The following is a 21239-nucleotide window of genomic DNA, read 5'->3' on the forward strand; positions in this document are numbered from 1 at the left end:
TTTTTTATTTTCACAAGGGTAAGAGGAGAAAATAGACCCCAAAAACTTTTTGCAATTTCTCCTGAGTACGCCAATACCCTATATGTGGGGAAAATACAGTGTTTGGGTGCACGGCAGAGTTCAGAAGGGAAGGAGCACTGTGTGACTTTTTGAACGCAAAATTTTCTGGAATTGAGGGCGGACGCCATGTCACGTTTGAAGAGCCCCTGATGTGCCTAAACAGTTGAAACCCCCCACAAGTGACCCCATTTTGGAAACTACAACTCTCAAGGATTTTATCAAGAAGTATAATGAACATTTTGAACCCGGTACGACACATAATTTGATAACATTAGGTCATCATATTAAATAAGTTGTCATCAGTCTTGAGCACAAGTGCTCGCCACTTGAGTTTGCATCGTGTAGTTGGGTATGCACCATGTATCGCACGTGCTCGAGTGACATGCTCGAGTCCTGCCCACATGTTTCACGGTTATTAGACACCCAAAACAAACATGCAGGGATTGCTGGTGCATGGCAGGCAATCCCCTCACGTTTTATTTGACTGTGAAGCATATGGGGCAGAGACTCGAGCACCCGCGATACTCAAATCATACCCGAGCACCCGATGCAAACTCAAGTAGCGAGCACTTGTGCTCAACACTAGTCGCCATATCGTCATTTTTTTTTTTGGGCTTTTGAAAAAAATCACAACCCCATCACAACCCTAACCCTAGAGTTTATTTTTTACACCGTTCCTTGTGCAGTATAAGTGATTAGACGACTTTATTCTTTGGGTCGGTGCGATTACAGCGAAGCTCATCATGAGAATGCCAAGAGTGTGCAAAGCAGTCATCAAAGCAAGAGGTGGCTACTTTGAAGAACCTAGATTATAAGACATATTTTCAGTTGTTTCTCATTTTTTTGTTAACTATATAATTCCACATGTTTTAATTCATAGTTTTGATGCCTTCAGTGTGAATGTACAATTTTCATAGTCATGAAAATACAGAAAAACCTTTAAATGAGAAGGTGTGTCCAAACTTTTGGTCTGTACTGTACGTATTAGTATGCCCTGGGCTGTAAAGGGGTTAAGACCCATAGTGGTGGGGATTGGTTCCCATGGTGAAAAATTAAGTGCCTGGATGGATTTTTACCTACAGCCTCTGGTTCAGGAAACTCCGAGTTACATTAGGGATTCAAAATTCATAGTGACCATTTTTGATAAATTTGAATGGCCAAAAAACTTTGGATGATTGTCCTGTGATGTGGTGGCATTATACCCCCTCAATTCCACACCATATTGCTTTAGCATGTTTAACCTACCACCTTGACACATACAGTTCGTACACTATAGAAATAAAAGAATTTCTGGTCATAGCAGTACAGTTCCTCTTAGAGAGTAATTATTTTAGCTTTGATAAAAGTTTTTTTTTTACAGAAAAGAGGAGTCAGCATGGGCAGTAAATTTTCTCCTTCGCTAGTGAACATAGTGATGTGTAGGTGGAAGGAGCTTTTCATTTACCATAATGATAACACATATAGTGGACACATTGTGTGGTACGGTAGATTTATTGATGACCTCCTCCTGGTGTGGGGGGCACACAGGAGGAGGTGGTACAATTTGTACAGTACATCAACTGCAATCATTTTAATCTTAAATTCACTTAGTTCTACCATTCATCCAAAATTACTTTTTTGGATCTCGAACTTGAGGCTACCAAGAAGAAAGAATTGGTCAAAATTAATCCCCACAGAAAATCTACAGCCTCAAATTCTATTCTATCAGCTAAATGTTGTCATCCGCCACATATTAAGAGAAATATCCCTTACGGTGAGCTAATACGAACAATACGAAATTGTTCAGATAACATCACTTTTCAGAAGGAATCAGAAAAAATGTGTAACAGACTATCCAATAGGTGCTATCCCGAGTGGTCTTTAAGAAAAGCGAGTAGAATTGTCTCCAATATAAATCGGAAAGATATACTCCGAAATAAACAGAAAAATAACATTAACACATTGGATACTAGGGTAACGTTTTCTACCACCTATAGTCCTCAGTATAATAAAATTACATCTAGAATTAAAAAGTATAACCCTATTATATATCAGAACAAGAAACTAAAAAACCTACTTTCTAATGACATCCGCTTTGTAGCCAGGAAAGCGCCCGCTCTGGGAACCATCCTTTCTCCTAGCTTATACACCAGTGAGACTAATACTGTACAACCAAATTGGCTCAGCACAAAAGGTTTCTTCAGATGTGGAGCCAATCGGTGCAAAGCGTGTCTACATGCGGTTAAAACAGATAGTTTTATGTCCTTAAGTAATGATAGAGAATATAAAATTCATGATTTCCTCAATTGTAATTCATCAGGGGTTATATACCTTATAGAATGCACCTTGTGTAAGGTCCACTATGTGGGTTGTACCACAGGTGCGCTGAAAGTCCGTATCAGAAGACATCTTTCTGATGCGATTCATTTGGAAGCCATAAATACATCAGCAGTATCGAGGCATTTTGCGAGAGTTCATAAAGGTGACACCTCATTCTTTAAACATATTCTGAACCGAGAGTCCCTGTGGATTTTCACATTGGATACCACATGGGTTAAATTCAAGACAGGATCTGATACTGCAGTATTAAGAAATATAATTCTGCATTTATTTCCATGCATGTACACTGGGTACGGAAAGTATTCAGACCCCTTTAAATTTTTCACTCTTTGTTTCATTGCAGCCATTTGGTAAATTCTAAAAAGTTCATTTTTTTCTCATTAAAGTACACTCTGCACCCCATCTTGTCTGAAAGAAAGCAGAAATGTAGAAATGTTTGCAAATTTAATAAAAAAGAAAAACTGAAATATCACATTGGCATAAGTATTCAGACCCTTTGCTCAGTATTGAGTAGAAGCACCCTTTTGGGCTAGTACAGCCATGAGTCTTCTTGGAAATGATGCAACAAGTTTTTCACACCTGCATTTTGGGATCCTCTGCCATTCTTCCTTGCAGATCCTCTCCAGTTCCGTCAGGATGAATGGTAAACGTTGGTGGACAGCCATTTTCAGGTCTCTCCAAAGATGCTCAATTGGGTTTAGGTCAGGGCTCTGGCTGCGCCAGTTAAGAATGGTCACATAGTTGTTCTGAAGCCACTCCTTTGTTATTTTAGCTGTGTGCTTAGGGTCATTGTCTTGTTGGAAGGTGAACCTTTGGCCAAGTCTGAGGTGCAGAGCACTCTGGAAGAGGTTTTCATCCAGGATATCTCTGTACTTGGCCGCATTCATGTTTCCTTCAATTGCAACCAGTCGTCCTGTCCCTGCAACTGAAAAACACACCCATAGCATGATACTGCTGTTATGATCTGCTACAAGAACTAAGGAAAGAGAGGAAATCTGTCCATACAATAGGACTAAGCTGATTCCCTACGATGCAGCGGGCAACCTGTTCATTGTGAACAGACCCGCCTTCGTCCGCGGCTAGTCTGAACGCAGACCTATAGATTAAAGGGAGGGGTCCCTAAAAGAACTAAGGACTGGGACAAAATTGGACACCTCCTGGCAGAAGTAGTAGCAGAAAAAGACAAACAGACAAAAGTACTTAGTGGTCCAAGGACCAAACAAACTAGAGAGATACAGTAGGTACAAAGCACCTGGCTAGATTAAGAGTCAAAGTAACACTGAAGTCCAGCAAAGCCTGAAGGGCGGAGCTGGAATAAATAGGCAGAAGGTCACGTGACCACAAAATAGAAAAAAATAACAGGAGGGTTCTAACAACTGCCTCCACCATGTTTCACTGTTGGGATTGTATTAGGCAGGTGATGAGCAGTGCCTGGTTTTCTCCACACATACCACTTAGAATTATCACCAAAAAGTTCTATCTTTGTCTCATCAGACCAGAGAATCTAATTTTTCATAGTCTGGGAGTCCTTCAAGTGTTTTTGAGCAAACTCTGTGCGGGCTTTCATATGTCTTGCACTGAGGAGAGGCTTCGGTCTGGCCACTCTGCCATAAAGGCCCAACTGGTGGAAGGCTGCAGTGATAGTTGACTTTGTGGAACTTTCTCCCATCTCCCTACTGCATCTCTGGAGCTCAGCCACAGTGATCTTGGGGTTCTTCTTTACCTCTCTCACCAAGGCTCTTCTCCCACGATTGCTCAGTTTGGCTGGACGGCCAGGTCTAGGAAGACTTCTGGTGGTCCCAAACTTCTTCCATTTAAGGATTATGGAGGCCACTGTGCTCTTATGAACCTTGAGTAATGCAGAAATTCTTTTATAACCTTGGCTAGATCTGTGCCTTGCCACAATTCGGTCTCTGAGCTCCTTGGGCAGTTCCTTTGAGCTCATGATTCTCATTTGGTCTGACATGCACTGTGAGCTGTGGGGTCTTATATAGACAGGTGTGTGCCTTTCCAAATCAAGTCCTATCAGTTTAATTAAACACATTTGGACTCCATTGAAGGAGTAGAACCATCTCAAGGAGGATCACAAGGAAATGGACAGCATGTGACTTAAATATGAGTGTCTGGGCAAAGGATCTGAATACTTATGACCATGTGATATTTCAGTTTTTCTTTTTTAATAAATTTGCAAAAAAAATCTACATTGCTGTTTTTTTCAGTCAAGATGGGGTGCAGAGTGTACTTTAATGAGAAAAAAAATGAACTTTTTAGAATTTATCAAATAGCTGCAATGAAACAGAGTGAAAAATTTAAAGGAGTCTGAATACTTTCCGTACTCACTGTATGTATCTATATACACTGCTCCAAAAATAAAGGGAACACTTAAAACAACAGAATATAACTCCAAGTAAATCAAACTTCTGTGAAATCAAACTGTCCACTTAGGAAGCAACAATGATTGACAATCAATTTCACATGCTGATGTGCAAATGGAATAGACGATAGATGGAAATTATTGGCAATTATCAAGACACCCTCAATAAAAGAGTGCTTCTGCAGGTGGGGACCACAGACCACATCTCAGTACCAATGCTTTCTGGCTGATGTTTTGGTCACTTTTGAATGTTGGTTGTGCTTTCACACTCGTGGTAGCATGAGACAGACTCTACAACCCACAGAAGTTGCTCAGATAGTGCAGCTCATCCAGGATGGCACATCAATGCGAGCTGTGGCAAGAAGGTTGGCTGTGTCCAGAGGCTGGAGGCGCTACCAGGAGACAGGCCAGTACACCAGGAGATGTGGAGGGGGGCCGTAGGAGGGCAACAACCCAGCAGCAGGACCGCTACCTCCGCCTTTGTGCAAGGAGGAACAGGAGGAGCACTGTCAGAGCCCTGCAAAATGACCTCCACCAGGCCACAAATGTGCATGTGTCTGCACAAACGGTTAGATACCGACTCCATGAGGGTGGTATGAGGGCCCGACATCCACAGATAGGGGTTGTGCTCACAGCCCAACACCATGCAGAACGCTTGGCATTTGCCACAGAACACAAGGATTGGCAAAGTCGCCACTCGCGCCCTGTGCTCTTCACAGATGAAAGCAGGTTCACACTGAGCACATGTGACAGACGTGACAGAGTCTAGAGATGCCGTGGAGAGCGACATCCTTCAGCATGACCGGTTTGGCAGTGGGTGAGTAATGGTGTGGGGTGGCATTTCTTTGGAGGGCTGCACAGCCCTCCATGTGCTCGCCAGAGGTAGCCTGACTTCCATTAGGTACCGAGATGAGATCCTCAGACCCCTTGTGAGACCATATGCTGGTGCGGTTGGCCCTGGGTTCCTCCTAATGCAGGACAATGCCAGACTTCATGTGGTTGGAGTGTGTCAGCAGTTCCTGTAAGATGAAGGCATTGAAGCTATGGACTGGCCCGCCCGTTCCCCAGACCTGAATCCGATTGAGCACATCTGGGACATCATGTCTCGCTCCATCCGCCAACGTCACGTTGCACCACAGACTGTCCAGGAGTTGGCGGATGCTTTAGTCCAGGTCTGGGAGGAGATCCCACAGGAGACCATCCGCAACCTCATCAGGAGCATGCCCAGGCGTTGTAGGGAGGTCATACAGGCACGTGGATATATATATATATATATATATGCCTTTTTGTCACTCTAGTAGTAGGGCCATAATTAAGACATGATTTGTTGAAACGCGTAGGTCTGTAAGCTATGATAGTTGCACATTTGCTGTATTCTTTGTGGAGCAGTGTTTTATATGGCTAATAAAAGCTAAGTTTTAAAATTTTTTCTACTAAACAAACCTTTACACTGGATCATTTGCACTTTTCCCTTGTCTGGCTACACTTACGTTTCGCCCTGGTACCACTTATCTGCATCTCCAGAAGTTTCCCATTTCTCTATTATACTCTTCAAATTACATTTTGAGACTTTCTCCTCCTGTTGTTGCACATATTTTTTTCCCTTCATCTGCACAGGTATCATTAATCTATCAACTATAATGGCCGTACCAGGTCCTGCAGGTCCTGTATCCCGTACACATGACGTGGGCAGTGCACGGCATGCCGCTAGTTTTTATTCTGAGTGCTCTTATATACGGTGGTAGTTTTACACAATGTTGAGCCTGTGATCTGCAGAGTGAAATGTCTGACTGCTAGAACAGAAGTATACGGCAGATTCTACAGCATGGATACTTAAAGGACGTCCTGGGGGAATATACCTCCCTCCAACACTCGTCCAGTCCCTGCCTCACACTAGAGACATTTATAATAACTCCAGGACTATGGAGCTGGTCATTTTCTCATAATCTGTGGCCATTATTAGTGATCTCGCATTGTACGGTAATATCACCCTGGAGGTTGTGATGTATTTAGTGTAATAGCGCCATCTAGAATATACAGTATATATCAGGCGATACCATGCTTTCTATAGTTAGTCGTCTTATGTGCCCTCTATAGCTATCTATTATACTTTATATTTCTTTATAATAATTTATAATAAATTACTCAATAGTTTTACAGCTTTATGACGTTTATTAATCTGCTGTAATTATAAAAGAAAGTCCAACCTTACAGTGGACACAGGTGGAAGTGTCCTCCATGATGGTGTAGGCTGAGGTGGAGCAAGTATATAGTCAGTGGGGGAACAAGATGACCAGTATTCCCCAGGGTTCCCTGTTATCAGGGAGGGACCCGGTGTATGCAATCAAAAGATCTTATCCTCTGACCGGCTGTGTGACATCAACAGGTAATGATCCTCTGTCCGGCTGTGTGCCATCAACAGGTAATGACCATCCGGCAGTGCAACATCAACTGGTCATCACCCTCCAGCTGTGTGCCATCAACAGGTAATGACCATCCGGCAGTGTGCCATCAACAGGTAATGACCCTCTGGCTATGGCCATCAATAGGTCATCACCCTCCGGCTGTGTGCCATCAACAGGTAATGACCATCCGGCAGTGCGCCATGAACAGGTAATGACCATCCGGCTGTGTGCCATCAACAGGTAATGATCCTCTGTCCGGCTGTGTGCCATCAACAGGTAATGACCCTCTGGCTATGGCCATCAATAGGTCATCACCCTCCGGCTGTGTGACATCAAATGTTTTTATCTTCTGTCCAGTTTTGTGCCATCAAGAGGTAATGACCCTCCAGCTGTGGGCCATCAACAGGTCATCACCCTTCGCCATTTAGGCTTCTTGTCTTCTGTAAGATGCGATTCTTGAGTCTCCTGATGTTAAAAAATATTTAAAAAATCACCGATTAAACTAATAATCTATCTTGTACATAAGCATCACAATTTATAATCTATCTAGTGCATAAGTATGACAATTTAGCTCACAGAACATACACTATGCTAAAACATTAGACCCTACAAGCAGAAATTTGCTAAACTAACATAAATATAACTGACAAATCAGTAGAAAAATCGCTACCAATGGCACAGCTCTCTTCACATCAACCTGTAACCATAGTAGATAAGAAATAGAGGACAATGCTCATAGTCAGTTATCAACAATTCGGCATGGGGCATCCCACCAGAGACATTATAATATCTAGTAGATTATAGATGGCAATAGAATTTACCAACAAGCACATAGTACGCCAAACTCAAGTACATAGTATGCCAAACCTCGACACGTTTTCCTAAAATAGGTTCATCAGAAGCACATACTAGACAGTGATACTTAGCAAAGCGTTCATAGATATATGCGCCATATGATAAGGTGCTAAAGTGCAAGTGTGTGACAAAATATCCATTCGATTTCAGGTGCAATGCTGCATTGTATGTAGTAAGATGGTGCCCATTAGATAGCATGTATAGGACTAACGTGTGCTGAAAACACGAGCAATGGGAAATGTCAAGCAGTTGCCTTCTCAATCTTCCTCGCCTCTAAGACATCTAAGGAAACAACTTCTCCTCTTGATTTTGGGTGGAGGTGTTGTAGGCATTTCAGGCTCTGGCATTCTAGGTTCTGACATACTAGGTTCTAACATGGTAGGTTCTGGTGTTCTAGGTTCTGGTGCTCTTGGCTCTGGAATTCTGGGTTGTTGGCTTCTCTGAAAAATCAGTAACTTCTCTTTATGCTCCGTGGAACTTCGAGCTCTTCTTCCTATATTGTTGTGAGGGATAGTTCTGACCCAGACAATATCACTGAACGCCACTTTATAGTTGCAGCTAGGAACCTTTTTCGCATCCTGCGGTGCAGGAGCCATGGATGGAGTAGAACATTTGCCATTGGGCAGGACAGGTGTTCTCCTGGAGTCTTGCTCCTGAATCTGAGGGATGCAAATCGGCTCCTTACAAGCACTTTGTTCCTTCAGAATGGTTTTGTTCTCAGGAGTTTTCTGATTGTTTCACCAGGTTCAGACATTGCCCACTTGCTCAGGACAAGACTTAAGGCCAAATACTCTAGTATTGTCAGTAGTGTCATCACCGAAACAAAAACTACGTCACGGAAGAGCCAAAGAGGAAGATTGATGGAAGCTTGATAGGTGCTTCTCCTGAGATCCACGGGTAGTGGGTCATCCTATAATAAAGAAAAAAAACATAATAAAGTCCTGTATATTTATACCCAATCCAGTCAAACAGAGAGCCCTTGTTATTATACAGTGATGGATACATTATCAAGCAACTTTCAGAAATATCCCATTGAGAAGATCAGGAAGAAGTTTGGGATTCACCTCCAGGGTCCATGGAATATTATTTACAGTTGGACTTTCATATGACGGACGGTCACGTGTCCAGTATGAGAAGTCCTGCAAGAGGCGATATTCTCATTAGCTGATCCTTGTGACCTCCATATTGATGAGAACATACTCGCCCTCAGTGTACTGTAATGTGGGGGGTAGAGCAACGTAAAGCACAGAAATGATAGGATGATACTCATCATCTCCAGAGGTCTCTCAGCACCAAGGTATGGTCAATGAGATACAAGCTGCAGATGGGCCGAGGCTTCTAATATACCCAGGGGTGATATCACAAAGCCCTCTGTGACATCATTGCACAGTTCTATCCATCATGTCACTGATACTTTGGACCTAACTAAATGTCTAAAAGAGAACCCTTCCACATGATTTCCAATCACGGAGCAGCTTCAGTTTTTCAAGAAAAGTTTAAAAAATATAATCTGTGCTGTGATTGGTCACAATGGCACATGAAGCAGAACGTCTTTAGATTTTTTAAAGGGAAAGTGTCAGCAATTTTTTTACAATTGTAAAATTGTAAAGTATTTATATTTATATATAAATACACATATATATTTAAAAAGGTTTTAATGGTATAAAATCTGAAAAAATATTTTAACTGTTTTGATGTTTTCATCTTGTAAACACTAGGGGGAGCAGCTGCTGACATTTCCATGAAAACAGAATACAGCTAGCTCGCATTACGACTGCAGTAAAAGTGGGCGGGATCTGCTCACATGGGTGTGATGTCACTCCTCCCCTTCTGGGCGTTTGCAAAAAGGTAAATGAGACTGTAGTTTAGGATCACAGTGCGGAGCGATCACTGGTGACTGCAAAGTGATATATAAGGGACAACACCAAAGTCATTAATCACTACAAGGACAAAGCAGGAATGTGGGAGTCAGAGGGGTCACCCCACACTTATATCCCCTCTGACTGTCACTTCCTAAGCTCCTTTCCCTGCCATAACCTCTTATTCCCGCAGGTAAATTCTTACAGGACCCCCCTCCCCATCCCCTTCCCCTGCCGCAGCTGATTCTAAACGTCCTCCATATGTAATAATAGACAGGTACTCACCGGCAGCCTATGGTAATTCACAGGGTAGAACAGGGTACAGCACAGAAACAATATGGCGATCCTCATTGTCTCCAGGGGGTATCTCAGCACCAAGATATGGCCAATGAGAAATGAGCTCCAGGTGGATGGAGCCCCCTTATATACCCCAAGGGTGACATCACAACGCCCTCTGTGACATCATCACCCACAACATTCCGTCACATGACATCACCCAGCACCAGCATCATGCGACCCAGCGTAAATAGAAAGTCCTTGTTGCCTATAGCAACTATTCAAAACTAAGTTTAAACTTTTCCAACAGCTAAAGGCGGCTCTGTGATGGCAGTTTCTTCTTGTGGACGGTTGTGATAAATCTGCAGAACATCTACATAACGCGACATGTAGAAAATCCTGTCTTTTCCCCTCTGTTCTTCCTCTGGTGCTACAGAGACGGATAGAAGGAGCTTTTCCAGACCTTACAGTGCACAATATGGGACCTAATCACTGATATCCCAGATCTCCTCAGTACAAGCATACCGCCAACCTATGAGGACTAGAAAGAGGGCGAAACCATGCGGCACGCGTAGTCTGACCACGCCCCTATCCACACCCCAAGCTACGCCCATTTACCATGTCTTTCTCCCCCAGCAGGAAGAGTTATCAGAGGGGCGGTGGCAGTGAGGGACATTCAGCAGAAACTCGGGACTGCAGGGCATAGACCTAAATCCGGGACTGTCTGCTGTATCCAGGACGGCTGGGACTAGAGATGAGAGGATCGACTCATGGGACTCAGGTCCAGCATCCAGGTCAGTGGTAATTGGTGGCTGTACGGGAGGCCCTGTCGCGGCTTTAGATTAGCCCGGGCTGCTGCAATATCATCTGTGCGTCCTGCTCTTCTCTAGTTGGGACCTGTGGATTATTTTTTGCTCCCTCATTCACAGTCGGACCCTTCAGAACTTTCTCATCTCTGTGTAGTTTCACTATATGACATCTGGCTTTTTTGTGTTTGTAAGGCCGTGTTCACACGTAGCATAAATGCTGTGCACCAATCTACACAATAACAATCTCCTCTGGTTATTGCATCTTTGGTGCACTATTTTAGGCTTTTTCCCCCTTATTTGATGCATTTTGGTGCAGATGTGAAACCGCGTTTTTAATTGTTTTTTACAGTACAGAAAAGCTTTGATTCTGCACTTAAAAAGTATCTGCAGTTTCTTACAGACGTTTCTTTATGCTCCACATAGAAGTCTCTAGAGGAAAAAAATCACCAAAACCGCACAGGGTGGGGGCAGGGTGAGGAACACTGAGGGCAGAATGGAGGCATGGGGGTGTCGAATGGGAAACATGGAGGCAGAATGGGAGACATTGGGTGCAGAATGGGAGACATTGGGGGCAGAATGGAGTCACATTGGGGGAGAATGGAGTCATATTGGAGGCAGAATGGAAACACCTTGAGGGCAGAATGGAGACATGGGGGGCAGAATGGAGACAGGGGGGAAGAATGGAGACAGGGGGGCAGAATGGAGACGGGGCAGAATAGAGACCGGGGGGCAGAATGGAGATAGGGGGCAGAATGGAGACAGGGGGCAGAATGGAGAAAGGGGGAAGAATGGAGACATGGGGACAGTATGGAGACATTGGGGGCAGAATAGAAACCAGGGGGCAGTATGGATGGAGACAAGGGTGGCAGAATAGAAACATGGGGGCAGAATGGAGACAAGGGGGACAGAATGGAGACATGGAGGGAAGAATAGAAACATGGGGGAAGAATGGAGACGGGGGCAGAATGGAGATATTGGGGGCAGAATAGAAACCAGGGGGTAGTATGGAGACAAGGGGGGCAGAATGGAGACAGGGGGGCAGAATGGAGACAGGGGGGGGGCAGAATGGAGACATTGGGGCAGAATGCAGACATGGGGCAAAATAGACACATGGAGGCAGAATGGAGACGTGGGCAGAATGGAGAGACATTGGCAGAATGGAAAGAAATGGGGGCAGAATGGAGAGACATTGGGGCAGAATGGAAAGACATTGGGGCAGAATGGAGAGACATTGGGGCAGGATGGAGAGACATTGGGGGCAGAATGGAGAGACATTGGGGGCAGAATGGAGACATGGGCCAAATAGACACATGGAGGCAGAATGGAGACGTGGGCAGAATGGAGAGACATTGGCAGAATGGAAAGAAATGGGGGCAGAATGGAGAGACATTGGGGCAGAATGGAAAGACATTGGGGCAGAATGGAGAGAAATTGGGGGCAGGATGGAGAGACATTGGGGGCAGGATGGAGAGACATTGGGGGCAGGATGGAGACAAATGTAAACTTGGAGGCAGAATGGAGACATTGGGGGCAGGATGGAGAGATATTGGGGGCAGGATGGAGAGACATTGGGGGCAGGATGGAGACAAATGGAAACATGGGGGCAGAATGGAGACATTGGGGGCAGGATGGAGACAATGGGGGCAGGATGAAGACAATGGGAGTAGGATGTGGGACATTATTACTGTAGGGGCTAATTAAAGGATATTATTACTGCTGTAATGTATTTTATTTTTGAGGATACTGTTTTCTGTGGGGGGTTCATGTTACTGTGCAGGGCGGCACTATATCACTTTTTTTCTTCATCTGGTGTAGTGTAGAAGTTGGGGAAATATTGGGGAATGTGCTCTGTAAGCTGCTCTAGATAACTGTGTTATTTTATGCAGAGACGAGTCCTGGCGAGAAGAAGTGATGGCGGTCTGCGATGGATGAAGAGGAAAAGTGGAGATGAAGGACTTCAACTAGAGACATCACCAGTGAGTCAGTGTGTTATCTGTACACTGACACTATACACTGTATACTATACACAGAGCTCCTGTGAATAATGGCACTATTAGTAATGGTAATATTAGTATTCTGTTTTTGTATTAATGCTCAGTATGGTAGTATTCGGTCACTATGTGGTGGTAATATGTGATGTGGTCATGGTGTGGCGGTATTTGTCCCTTGTCCACTACAGGATATTGGCCCCTCATGCCGTCCACATGGAGTTTGTTTCCGTCCTCTTGAGACTGTACTGCGAGATATAGCAAACCTTCTTGTGACGGCACGTATGGATGCCGTCCTGGCAGAGCCAGACCACCTGTACAACCTGAATGGACCGCCTCATGTTACCCACAATTACCAAGACACAACAGAAATGGAAAACTAGAGAAGTCAGGGAGGAGGAAGAGAGAGGAATTGTCTGTGGCAATGTCATGCTCCAGGATTTGATCCCTTCAGTTTGTGTTCTGTGGTCGGCTTCTCTTTCTGCCGAGCCACAGGACACACACCTTTTCACTGGGTGTTTGGGTTCTGCTTTTCTGGCTGCAGCCTGCTTAGCTTTACACATTTGTATTTTTATTTGGATGCCTATCACATTTTGGGTGCAGCTTTATAGTCTGCGTTTCCTGCTGGTGATAGATTCATTTGGATATTCTGACATTCTGTTGATATTTGGAGCTAGGGTTTTTCGCTTTGCTGTTTATTTGCTATACTTTGCACTTTTCTTCTTTTTATCATTTGAAAATAGGCAGTATATTTGTTAACTGTACTTGCTGTATTCTTTGTTTGGTATTTTGTTTCTTACTTTACTTGCTTTGGGATTATTCCTTTGTTCAGCACACTTCTCTTCTTTTAGATAATTCACACTCTGCTCTGCCCTCTGGTTCTTTAGGAGGAACGTGAAGCAACTTGTCTGCCTTTTAGGCAGTTTAGGCCATAGTTGCCATCTCCTAGTCTGTGGTTAGGTCTATCTCTTCACCCGCAGGTACCGATGGGGACTGTGTAGTCAAGGTATCTAGTCTGTACAGGAGCAAGCAGGGTCAGTTGTAATTTTTAATATTTAACCTATTTTCCCAAGTAAGTTGCTACACATGCATAGATAAACTAGGAGTTGTTAGGAGCATTCAGGGTGAGCCACTATTGATAGGGGGCGCCATTGCGTTATCTTAGGGTGCCAACCTCCACCATCATGTAGGGACGGACCAGGGTCAGAGTAGTGCTTCTACCAGTCTGAATTGGGATCTGCCAGGTTCAGGTATTTGTTCCCCTTGTTTGTACGCTACCAATGTACATGCAGTCATAATAGGCCACTATCTGCACCATTCCCTCTTTCGGGGTGTCTCGCTGTTCCTCTCCAGGGCTCCTGTTGTCACTTTCATCTGCACCAGAAGAGGTGACATTGATTCACAATCACTTCTGCCCCTAACTAGACAGATCGATGTCTCTGACATTTAAGTGACTCGTGGTTATACAGTAAAAGTGTGTGAAGATGTCGGACACCGTCCCAGAAGACTTTTACAGTTTGTGTCATTATAACATGTATAATGGTTGAGCAATGTTTAATGCTGAATTTAATGTAATATCTCCCATCAGAGCTGTAGTAGATTGGACAACTGGGTAAGGAAGACTTAACAGTCAGCTGGCCCTACAGATGGGTGGAGTGTTTGGAAGTAAGAAGAGAGTTTCTTCCTGCTTAGAGAAGTCAGCACTGGAATGAGTAGTGAGGTGATGCCAAATACAGAGAGTGTGACAGATGAGGCCGCATAGTGAGGAGTGTGAGACTGGAAGGAAGCAGAACAGAGATAGCAAGATTCTGTAACTGGATCCAGTGGCAGAGTAATATGGCCAGAGCAGCCTGTACCCTGTGTGGTGAAGTGGACTATAGACAGAAAGAGGTCAGCTGCACTGGATACGACCAGGAGCTTAAGGAGGTAGAGCTGTGGGTTAGCGGGTAACCCTGAGACAGCACAGGCAAAGTAACATAGTAACATAGTTTTTAAGGTTGAAGGAAGACTAAGTCCATCTAGTTCAACCCATAGCCTAACATGTTGATCCAGAGGAAGGCAAAAAAAAACCATGTGGCAAACACTAAGCTCCACATTGGGGAAAAAAATTCCTTCCCGACTCCATACGACAATCAGACTAGTTCCCTGGATCAATGCCCTATCAAGGAATCTAGTATATATAACCTGTAATATTATACTTTTCAAGAAAGGAATCCATGCCCTTCTTAAATTTTATTAGTGAATCACTCATTACAACATCATGCAGCAGAGAGCTCCATAGTCTCACTGCTCTTACAGTAAAGAATCCCTGTCTGTGATTATGATTAAACCTTCTTTCCTCCAGACGTAGAAGATGCCCCCTTGTCCCCGTCTCTGGCCTCAGAGTAAAAAGATCAGTAGACAGGTCTTTGTACTGTCCCCTCATATACTTGTACATAGTAATAAGATCACCCCTAAGCCTTCGTTTTTCCACAGTAAATAACCCCAAGTGTAATAACCTGTCTTGGTATTGCAGACCCCCCAGTCCTCTAATAAGCTTTGTCGCTCTTCTCTGCACCCTCTCTAGTTCAGCTATGTCTTTCTTATACGCCGGAGACCAGAACTGAACACAGTATTCTAAGTGTGGTCGCACTAGTGACTTGTATAGAGGTAAAATTATGTTCTCCTCATGAGCATCTATGCTTCTTTTAATGCATCCCATTATTTTATTTGCCTTTGCAGCAGCTGCCTGACACTGGCCACTAAACGTGAGCTTGTCGTCCACCAATACACCCAGGTCTTTTTCAGTTACAGTTTTGCCCAGTGTTTTACAATTAAGCATATAATTATACATTTTATTTCCTCTGCCCAAGTGCATTACCTTACATTTATCCCCATTAAAGTTCATTTGCCATTTATCAGCCCAAGCTTCTAGTTTACATAGATCCTCCTGTAATATAAAATTGTCCTCCTCTGTATTGATTACCCTGCAGAGTTTAGTGTCATCTGCAAATATTGAAATATTACTCTGTATGCCCCCTACAAGGTCATTAATAAATATGTTAAAAAGAAGGGGGCCCAATACTGACCCCTGTGGTACCCCACTGTTAACTGAGACCCTGTCTGAGTGTTTTACATTAATAACCATCCTATGATTCCTATCACTGAGCCAATTCTTAACCCACATACATATATTTTCCCCTATCCCCATTGTTCTCATTTTATGTATCAACCTTTTCTGTGGAACCGTATCAAAAGCTTTTGAAAAGTCCATATACACAACATCCACTGCATTTCCTTGGTCCAGTCTGGAACTTGCCTCCTCATAAAAGCTGATCAGATTAGTTTGACAGAAACCCATGTTGATATTGGGTCATGAGGTTATTCTTCTTCAGATACTCTAGTATAGCATCTCTTAGGAAACCCTCCAGGATTTTACCCACAGTAAAATTTCCAAGTTCAGTTTTTGTCACCTTTTTGAATATTGGCACCACATTTGCTATACGCCAGTCCTGTGGTACAGACCCTGTTATTATGGAATCTTTAAAGATTAAAAATAATGGTCTATCTATGACGTTACTTAATTCCTGCAGTACTCGTGGGTGTATCCCATTGGGGCCCGGGGATTTGTCAACTTTAGTGATTTTTAGACGCCGCCGTACTTCCTGCTGGGTTAAGCAAGTGACATTTAATGGAGAATTTTTGTTATCACTGATCATGTTTTCTGTCATGCGATTTTCTTGTGTAAATACGGTTGAAAAAAAATCATTTAGCATATTGGCTTTTTCCTCATCCTCATCCACCATTTCCCCCAGACTATTTTTAAGGGGGCCAACACTATCATTTTTTAGTTTTTTACTATTTATGTAGCTAAAGATTATTTTGGGGTTATTTTTACTTTCTCTGGCAATGATTTTCTCTGCCTCAATCTTTGCTGCCTTGATTTGTTTTTTACAGAATTTATTTAATTTTCTATATTTATTTAATGCCTCATCACTACCTACTTGCTTTAGTTCTCTAAATGCTTTCTTTTTGTCACATATTGCGCCCCTTACAGCTCTATTTAACCATAGTGGTTTCCTCCTATTTCTAGCATGTTTATTCCCATAGGGTATATATTGTGCACAGGTCCTATTCAGGATGCTAATAAATGTCTCCCATTTGCTTTGTGTAGCTTTATGTCTCAGGATATCGTCCCAGTTTATTGCACTAAGATCATCTCTCAACCGTTGGAAATTTGCCTTCCTGAAGTTTAGTGTCCTTGAAACCTCTGTACTACACATCTTATTAAAGGTTACATGAAAATGTATTATTTTGTGATCACTATTACACAAGTGACCCCCAACTCGTATATTTGATATGCGGTCTGGCCTGTTGGTTAATATTAGGTCTTGCAGTGCCCCCCTTCTTGTTGGGTCCTGAACCAGTTGTGAAAGGTAATTGTCTCTCATAGTTGTCAAAAACCTATTACCTTTGCTTGAACTACAGATTTCTGTCTCCCAATGTATTTCAGGGTAGTTGAAGTCCCCCATAATAATGACTTCTCCTTGAGTCGCTGCTTCATCTATTTGCTTTACGAGGATATTCTCCGCTGCTTCCATTATTTTTGGAGACTTATAACAAACCCCTATCAGTAATTTATTATTTTTTCCCCCTCCCCTTCTCTCCACCCACAGGGACTCTACATTTCCATTAGATTCACATATATCCTCCCGCAAGATGGGTTTTAAGGATGATTTTACATATAAACACCACCCCCCGTCGATTGTTTGTACGGTTATTTCTGAACAGACTATAGCCCTGTAAATTAACTGCCCAGTCATGGTTCTTGTCCAGCCACGTCTCAGATATCCCCACCATGTCATAATTATTTTCCAACAAAATTAATTCAAATTCCTCCATTTTGTTGGTGAGGCTTCTGCCATTAGTGTAGATGCATTTTATGTATCTCTCTGTACCTCTATTCCTTCTTACTTTATTGACTGTTCTAACCCCACCCCCAATTTCTTTATTTGTGCCCAGGTTACTATCTGCACTATCTTCCCCATCTATAAAATGAATACCCTCCCCCCAATCCCTAGTTTAAACACTCCTCCAACCTTCTAGCCATTTTCTCCCCCAGCACCCATTGAGGTGCAGCCGGTCCCTAGCGTAGAGTCTGTAGCCAACTGAGAAGTCAGCCCAGTTCTCCAGGAACCCAAATCCCTTCTTCCTACACCAGTTCTTGAGCCACTTATTTATCTTCCTAATCTCCGGTTGCCTCTCTGGCGTGGCACGTGGTACCGGTAGTATTTCAGAGAATACCACCTTGGAGGTCCTTGCTTTCAGCTTGCAGCCTAATTCCCTGAAATCATCTTCAAGGACCTTCCATCTACCTCTAACTTTGTCATTTGTTCCAATGTGCACCATGACCGCTGGGTCCTCACCAGCCCCTCCCAGTAATCTGTCAACCCGATCAGCGATGTGCCGGACTCGAGCGCCAGGTAGGCAGCACACTGTTCGACGATCCCTGTCTTTGTGACAGATTGCCCTATCTGTTTCCCTAATAATTGAGTCCCCCACTACCAGCCCCTGCCTGGCCTGTCCTGCTCTCCTATTTCCCTCCTTACTGGAGCTGACACTCCTCTGGCTTTCAGGGGACATGTCTTGCTGCAGCAGTGCTACCCCTGTACCGTCACCCCCCTCATATGCCAACTTTGCAAACTTATTGGGGTGTGCCAGATCAGGACTAGCCTCCCTGGTACTCTTCCCTCTACCCCCCCTCACTGTCCTGCAGCTCCCTACTACCACCCTCCCCCACATCTACCCCAGTGAGCAGCTGCTCAGTGAGCAGCAGACTCCTTTCCATATTGTCAATGGACAGTACGACTGAAGAGAAGGTAACGTGTAGGCTACACCTGGGAGTCATAGTGAGTAAATACTGGACTTTCCAGGCTGGGGCAAGGTAATTACTGGAAGAGCAGTGGTCAGTGAAGGGCAGAAAAAAAGGAATGGAGTTTGCAGGCCCAGCAACTGTACTGCTTTAAAGTCATTTACAAGTGAAGCACCACCACCAGGATATAAAATTATTCTGCCTCTATGTAAAACAGATGAAGATGTGAGTAATAAGTGTTGTGGCTGCTATCTCTTGTACAGGCGTTACACCAGTTTCATCAGTGTGAGGAGCTGGCCACGGACTAAAGACTATTGGACCAATGGACGTAGAGCAGAGTGCACGTCTCTAAGGGATACAGACTTTTTCCAGCACGGAGCACTGGTTATGTCGGTCTTATTGTTGTGTTTTATTGGAGATTTGCTTGCTCATGAGCTTGAGGTGCACGGGTCTCTCCTGGAGAGCGTTCAGCATCGGGAATCACTGTTTCCATTCAGTAATAGTAAGCAGAGAAAGACATGCAAGCTGGATCTTATGTATCCATAAGGCCAGACACAAAATTGGTAATCAGGTAAATCAATCATTCCATTACTCTTGTTAGTCTCTCTGAGGCCTCAATTAAGTCATTGTTTCATATGAGACTGTACGTTCACTCTTGTGGTGTGTTCATTTGTAAATGCCTGCTGAGTATATATTGCATCAGCCCACTGCAGTTTACTAATTACACAATTTAGGACAAATATGCTGGTTAGTTGAACAGTGAAGTATCACCTCCCCCCAACTTCTCCAATCCTGTGGAGGAATGTCCTGAATGGGAACTGTGGGTATAAAGTCTCTGACTCCCACTCCAGAGGGTCTCTTTAGTAACAGTCCAAAACACCATGGCTCCATCTGGTGGAATACAGGTCTGCTCCTCTGCCCAACACTGAACCCACAAATAAGTTTGGAGAACCCCAGTTGAGACTGTACTATATGTTGCTGGAGTTATATAGATGTTCTACGGTCATGGTATCCATCGTCTGTATGTGATGAACTATGTATGTGAGGACTGTAGTTGCTGACTGGATACATGTGTGATGGACGTGATATCTGTTGTCTGGACTAGCATGAACTGTAACCAGGGCCGGACTGGAGCAATGGGACTATAGGCGGATTATAATGAGGGCAATCCGGGCAACCGCCCGGGGCCCCGATGCTCCGGACGGGGAGTCTATGGCCGGATTGCCCTCATTATATGTGCGGGCCGCTGCGGCACATACCGGCAGCAGTGGTGGGAGGGGGGGCCCGGACCGCTCCCCCAGCAGCGAGCGGCGCACGGCCGCTACTTCTTCATCGGCCGGGCCAGCACTGCAGTACTTAATTTCCCTGTGCTGGCCCGGCCGCGTCACTGCTAGGAGACATGGCCCTGTGCGTGGCTGTGTCTCCTAGCTGTGACGTCACGCGGTGCATGCCCAGCCTGCACTGCTGCCCCGGAGATGTCAGAGCAGGCAGGAGGAATGGAGCCGGGGGATGGTGAGTCTGTGTGTGTGTGTGTGTGTGTGTGTGTGTGTGTGTGTGTGTGTGTGTGTGTGTGTGTGTGTGTGTGTGTGTGTGTGTGTGTGCAGGCAGATATCATTGTGTGATGTCTGTTTATATGTATTTTTGTGCTTCAAATGTGTTTATGCGTGTATGTATATCTGTATATGTTTGTGTGTGTGTGCGTGACTGCGTGCATGACTGCGTGCGGCCTCCTGCTGAGTATAGATGGCGCCGTGCGGCCTCCTGCTATCTCTGGGGGGGAGGGGGGCGCCGTGCGGCCTCCCACTGTGTATAGATGGTGCCGTGCGGCCCCCTGCTGTGTATAGATGGCGCCGTGCGGCCCCCTGCTGTGTATAGATGGCGCCGTGCGGCCCCCTGCTGTGTATAGTGTAGCGTCGGCGTCCCTGCCCCCTGCTAGGCAGGGACGCCGTTCCCCTCACCTTTCCGCTTCGTGCCCGGCGGCTTCCTCCCGCTCTGCTGGCAGCGCGCGCTGCTTCCCGGCCTCTGTGCTTAGGGCGCGCGCGCGCTCCCCCTCTCTTAAAGGGGCCGCGCGCGCCGTCCTAAGGAGTCCCCGGCCAATGGCCAGAGGATCTCTCCTTATATAAGGCACCTCCTCCAAAATGGAGGTGCCCGAGCAATGTTGTTGCAAAGCCTTCACTCTGCTTCAGCCCTCAGGTCCCGTTACCAGTTACCTGCCAGTCACCTGCCAGATTCCTGCCTGTTACCTACCAGTCACCTGCCAGTTTCCTGCTTGATACCTGCCTGATATCCGCTTACCTGCTTGCAAGCCTGCGGTCCGACGGTCTGCCTTCCGACACCTGTCAATCTGTCTATGGACCAGCCTGCCCGCTCACCTGGGAGCGCTCACCTGTTACCTGCCTGCTAGCCTACCTGGAGGCTCTGCCGTCACTTGCCGTGACCACCT

Source organism: Phyllobates terribilis, unplaced genomic scaffold, assembly GCF_046119375.1.
Source record: "Phyllobates terribilis strain yellow unplaced genomic scaffold, ASM4611937v1 Scaffold_99__1_contigs__length_5935540, whole genome shotgun sequence".
In the NCBI taxonomy this organism is placed as follows: domain Eukaryota; kingdom Metazoa; phylum Chordata; class Amphibia; order Anura; family Dendrobatidae; genus Phyllobates; species Phyllobates terribilis.